The sequence below is a fragment of the Excalfactoria chinensis genome, chromosome 6, assembly GCF_039878825.1.
Source record: "Excalfactoria chinensis isolate bCotChi1 chromosome 6, bCotChi1.hap2, whole genome shotgun sequence".
NCBI classification, from domain to species: Eukaryota; Metazoa; Chordata; class Aves; order Galliformes; family Phasianidae; genus Excalfactoria; species Excalfactoria chinensis.
In genome coordinates this window covers 10,959,819-10,965,933 of record NC_092830.1, presented here as the reverse complement: position 1 = coordinate 10,965,933, position 6,115 = coordinate 10,959,819, and positions in this window count along the sequence as shown.

The window sequence follows — 6,115 nt, the reverse complement described above, 5'->3', positions numbered from 1 at the left end:
TAGGTAATTTCTGGTTATCTTTATTTCTTCCATCTGCTGCTAATAAAAAATTAACTCGGTTGAAGTTTGGGTTAATATTATTTCTAGTTGCATATTACCTCATCCTAGTTTAATGAGGATTCCAGTCTCTCAAAATATTGCCTTGCCTGTTGTGATTCAGCTTACAAAAATACCTGCTGATTATGCACGAGTACGAGGACGAGTCTACAAAAGGAATATTCAGTGTTTTTCAGTGGAAATAAATGAATCATAGCCTTGATGTTCTGAGCTGTAGGGAAGAGGAGCAGCTTGAAAAGTGAGTGTCCAACAGTTTGTTGACTAAATACTTGATTTACCTGTTGAATTTTCAATTACGTGCTTTGTGAACTAGAGAAATGTGAGAAACTTCAAGCAGATGCATTGGGTATTGGCTGCCAGAGAGTTAAGGAAACGTTTATTTTTTACTAACCTGCTCCATGATTACTGTGACTTTATAGTAGAAGCTGAGGTAAATGTCCTATAGAGCAAGGTAAAGAGCACCAGATCAAAAATTTGTTTTATATTTCTATGTCTTCATTTGAAGTTGTCAGTGCTGCAAGAGTTCTACCCCTTCATAAGATTCTTTAATCTTGAGAAGTGTTAGGCTGATAGCAAGGAAGTTTGTGCCTTCTCTGCATACAGAGCAGTCTGGCATATAAACGGATTTAGCTCCTCCATAGTGATAAGACCAACTGATTTCAGTCATACATACAACCCTTCTTTTCTGTCTGAATCTGTATTTGTATTTATTACTGTGTTTTGTTTTATTTTCAGAAGGGCAATGTTCCCCATTTCCTACTAACTGAATTATCTTGGCAGGCAGAGCACAGTCTAGATGAGTAGGCCTGATTGCACCAGTCCTAGCCTCTCTTCTTTGAATTGTCATACTAATTATTTATTAGCAACACCTATGTTGCTTTTTGGGTTACTTTTTTCTTTTTTTATTTCTGTTAATTGAGACATGAGCACAATATGAATAGCTATTATATTGCCTGTTTGTAAGCTTACTGAAAAGGCTGGTACACAGAGTGGGATATTTAGCAGGTAAATTCCTATCAGCCTTAGAACACATCTGTATTTGCCAGCCTTTCCATTCGGGGTGGAGGTGTTTGCATACTCTATCCCTTTCTTGTTGCCTTTGATCAGGAATTTATCTTGACTCCTGATGTCAAGGCAAGGGTTCACTTGGCTGACTTCTTGATGTTTAGTGGATTACATGTTTTATTCCTTAATATTAAGGATTTAATTAATATTAAAAATATTTAAGTATTCATTTTTTGTATTAGAGTATTCAAATGTGCAGAATGCAGTGTAACTGTGGGAAGCTCTAGGGGCAGTGCCCATATCATGTTTTTACACCCGCGCTGTAGAAGACTCAGTGTTTACCCATTAATGTAATTGATAGTTCTGAAAAACGAATAAAACAGTAAGAACGTGAACTTTTCAAATCTTACTTGTCCTTCCAGTACCAGAGCATCTCTTAGTTGTGCAACACTTGATATGGTCATCTGCTGTTTCTTTTCTTTCTTCCCAAGGGACGAGTGCTCCAGCAAGCAGGATTTAGTTGTTTTGATTGCACAGCTGTTTAGTTTTAGTTGTATGTGCTAGAGACAATGTCCTGCATTTGGTGTAGAGATTCACTATATTTTTGATTGCATCCACTTAGTGATTCCTTGAGGATGTTAAAAATTACTGGAAAATATTGTTCCTTGTTTCCTTTCAGAAATGAGTGAGCTACCAGTGAAAACAGAGTTGCCCATCCACTTGTTGGTGGAGGCCCTACTAAAAGAGCACAGCTTTCTGACACATTACACCTCAGTTCACAACATCCTTCAGACAAGACATAACTTCTCTAGTAGATGATGATGTCAGATAATATCTGCAGAAATGAAGGATGAAAGTGACTGTACTGGGTATCATCTGATACTGGATCCAGAGTATGTACCAGTTCCTTATGATTCTTCAAATATCTTCCCAGCCTTACTATAAGTCTTTGAATCACTTAGAAACGCATCCAAAATTTTGAGTCATCCTCTGCTAAGCTGATAACTGAAATCAAGGAGGGTTGATATGTGCTCTAAAATGGGAGCTGCTTTTCATTGTGTCCATTTTCTGGGGGTGATAATGTGTTTTCTTTCTTTGTATAAAAGCTAAGATTATTTCTAAGTGCCTAAGAAGAACTCAGGCTATTAAGATGCTGAGGTACTTCTGAAAATCTTGACCTACAGATGTTTTGAAAGATTTTACAGTAACAATCGACAGAAAAAATATATTTTGATAGCAGATAATAACATCTATCGTATATCAAAGATACCAGTCAGTTTGTTACCAAATACAGTCTAGACTGGAACTATTAGAAGGGTCAGTAAAACTTTAACCCTCCTAATGATGACTGAGCCTGATGATTCTTGAGTGAATACAAACTGGATATTCTGCTGCCACTTGGGTTTCTGAGATGATGATTCTACTGCATTGCTCATCTTACTACTCAGTTCCTGACAAATGCTCTGGCTAACCTGGGGTAAAACGGTGGCCCACGAGAATTTGTCTTCATTCAATTCAGCCAAGATAGGTTGGACGCTGGTGCGATACACCGTTTGTACCACAGCCTGTTCCCTCAGGTCCTGGGTTCCTTTCTCCAGGGCAATCCATCTGCCTGGGTTACATCCCAGGTGAAAGATAATTGCCTAAAAGGAACCTTCTCCTCACAGCTCAATTATTTGTGCTTCTGATGCATAGAAGGGGCGTGCAACGGGCATAGCCCATTGGTGGGAGCAGCATATACTCTGTAATCATCACTGTGTCTCCTCCCATAGCCGTATTTTGTACCATTGCTACAACGAGGAAGAAAGTAGCAAAGGACAGAATGAAAGGAAATAAGCAATAATAAAACAATAGCAAGTGCAATCACGGTGTCGAGCCATACAGCTTTGTGGGTTTTTTTTTTTTTTTTTCTTCTCATTAATAAAGTGGTGGGAATGGCGGAAGAGACGAGTGGTGCACAGATGATTAAAAAGGGAGAAGCACAAAAATAGAGATCCCTGTTTAAGAACATATTTTATTTTATTATTATTTTTTAAAGCACTTTAGGAGAGAAACAGTGGATGCTCAGAGAAAAAAATAAAATTGAATGTCAAATTTTGTATTCCACTTCAGGACAAGCCATGGTAATAAGTGTTACAAGTGAGAAATCTCCCTTGTAATTTCATGCCAGCATATTGCAATGAGAAGATTGAAGAAGATTGATGGAAATCTTAATCTCAAATCAAACAGATAAGGAGAGGAACGTGAGGCCTCTCCTTGTCAAATAAGACACAGTCACAGTTCAAATGAGCCAATGTGGTACGGTGGCTCTTTGTCTGGGAAAACGCCAGTTGTTGTCTTTCTAATAAAAACAGTGCAAGGGGGTTTCCTGTAATCAGGGAAGCTGACACTTGGCTGCTGTTTTTTCAATTTCCAGATAAAAATGATACTTGCCAAGTCTGTAATCCTCTGCAGAGCCGGCTTGAAGTCCATCCTGAGTCTGTGAGGTGAGAAAAGCTGCTCAAAGCAGCTTTTGCCAGGGTGAATCGGGAGGGGGGGTGTGCAAGGCCTTCCTTGGCTGGGTGGCTGCGTGCCGAGTTCCTTTGCGATGTCAAGATTCCCTTTTCCTCCGGGAGGGGGGCTTGCCGCTCTGCAGGTCTAATGGTGTCCCCGCTGATGTTTCAGGAGCTGCTGCAGAAGAAAGAAGAAGCGGTGTGGAGGACATGCCAGGCAGGAACTGGGAAGAAATTGATTCTGTTAACTCTCATTCTCATTCAGTTTGCTTTTCCCTTTTAGTACCTCTGTTGAAATGTATGAATTACTCTTGCTTGCTCCTTATTGTTATCTTTCTGCTCTGAGAATAAATGTTTATGTTGGTTTTTTTGTTTGTTTTTTGTTGTTTTTTTTTTTTACAATGATATCTGGCTTTTATCTCTGTCCTCCTTAGAATTTTTCTTTTGAATTACACCTCTGTTAGCACGAAGCTTTTACTTACTGGGTGGTTTACTTTCATGCCATTTGTTTCTTTCCTTCACCTATATGGAAGATCCTTTTATCTGAGCTGCTGATTTTAGTGTCCTTTCTTTGGGTTGTAGTGGTGACTGATATGGCACAGCTCTTCCCTTATTCTGCCCATGTCCTTTGTCAAGCAGGCTGTGGTTTAGTTTTTCAGCCAATTAAGTTGCCTTTCTTTTAGGAACACTTTTCTGACTTCTTCCTTTGCAGTTTTTCAGCGGTTAATGCTGCTCTTTCTGCTGATGCTTTATCCCTTCTCTTTCTTTCAGTGCAGTCTTACTGCACATTCTGCACTTACATGGCCCTAATCAACATGGCTGGTGATTTTGTTTTTCTGAAGTGCTGTGGTTTAATTTTGCAGGTGGTTTAGTCCTATGCAGTTTTTGGCTTCCTCCCCTGCTTCCCACGGGGTAACAGTTGAGACTGGGATGAGAGGGGGAACAGGTAGAAATATTGAATTAAAGATAAAAAGAATTTACTAATGTACAAAAAAGAAAGGGAAAACTCGATTATGGCTATGGTACGTACACTCATTTATTTATGAGTAGCAACTGTTAACCACACAATTGCCCAGCCACCACTGACCGATGCTCAGCCAGTCCCCAAGCATCGGTAGCGTTCAGGCTGGACGTTAGGAAATATTATTTCTCTGAAGGAGCGGTCAGGTAGTGGTATGGGCTGCCCAGGGAGGTGCTGGAGTCACAGACCCTGGAGGTGTTCAATGAATGATTTGACGTTGTGTTGAGGTAGACTGTTTATTGAGAGCTATTGGTGATGTGTGGATGGCTGGACTGGGTGATCCAGCTGTGGTGATTCCATGATTCCAATGTATAATCTGATTTTTCCAGATGCAGTGTATTGTAGGGGATGTGATATAGGAACTCAGTGCTGTGTTCTTTTGCCCAGGTGATACTAAGATTGTTTCAGGACTGAGTCCTGTAGTCTGACTCAGTTCTTTCTGGGTTGCCATGTCACCAGAAGGCTTGATTTTCAGGGCCCTGGACAGTAATTTGGGCAGTTGCAAATGAGCATGGGGTCTGTTTCCAGCCACCTGGTGGTTGCTTCCACCACTGGAAGCACATGGTGCTTGGTTGGCCAGCAGCTGTAATCCTTTTGCACATCTCAAAGTTTACTTAATGTTAGGAGTCAGAGAGCTTCTTTGTCTTTCTTCCCCTCCCATTTTAGTAATGGCTTTGCTCAACCTTAATCTTGACTAAGGGGCTTCTCTCCTTGTTAAATGTTTTGGCTTTTATAGACATCTTTTTCATCTTGCTTATAGGGGTCAACAGTTAAGGGCACTGATTAGTTCTTTGGTTGAATTGCTGGACTTATTATAGGAATTGGAGTGACCACAGGGCTAGTTGTGAGGCTCATGGCAGCTGCAGGAGCCTTTAGAAGGGTTACAGTACCCACAGGTTCATCACAAGCACTGAAGCAATTGCAGGGCCTGTTGCAGGGATTGGAGTAGCTGCAGGATGTGTTGCATGGGCTGGAGCAGCAGCAGAACCTCTCTGATCTCCCCCATTCTGTTCTCAAACGAACATTAAAAAATGTTTTGTCTGTGCAATGGAATACTTCAGTGAAGGTGTTTTGACAGCTGTCTCTATGGCAGGGCAGGTGGTGGGAGAGTAGTCTCCGTATATTCTTTCCCTCCAGTAGATTCTTTCATTCTTGTGTTTGGTTGATGCAGAAGGGGAATTCACAGCACAAAGTGCTCACTAGAAACCTTGTTTTTTGAGAGGGAAAAAATGCTTCACTATTTTTGGAGGCTTTTTAAAACTATAGAAAATATTTCCGGTATTAGTTATCTGAAAGGACATTTGGGCAAAAGAATGAGATGTGTTTTATCCCTTAACAATTGCTTGTACTCTTTAAATAGAGATGAGGTACTCAAATGTGTGGAAAGTTGGGTTTCTGTTTAGTTTCTCCTTTAGGCGTCCTCTCAGCACCAACCACCTTCTCTGATGATTTAAAATCGGAAACAGAGAACTGAGAAGAGTTTATGTAAATCTCTGAGGATACGGCAGTAGTCCTGAGAAGAAAGAGAAGAAGTGGGTGA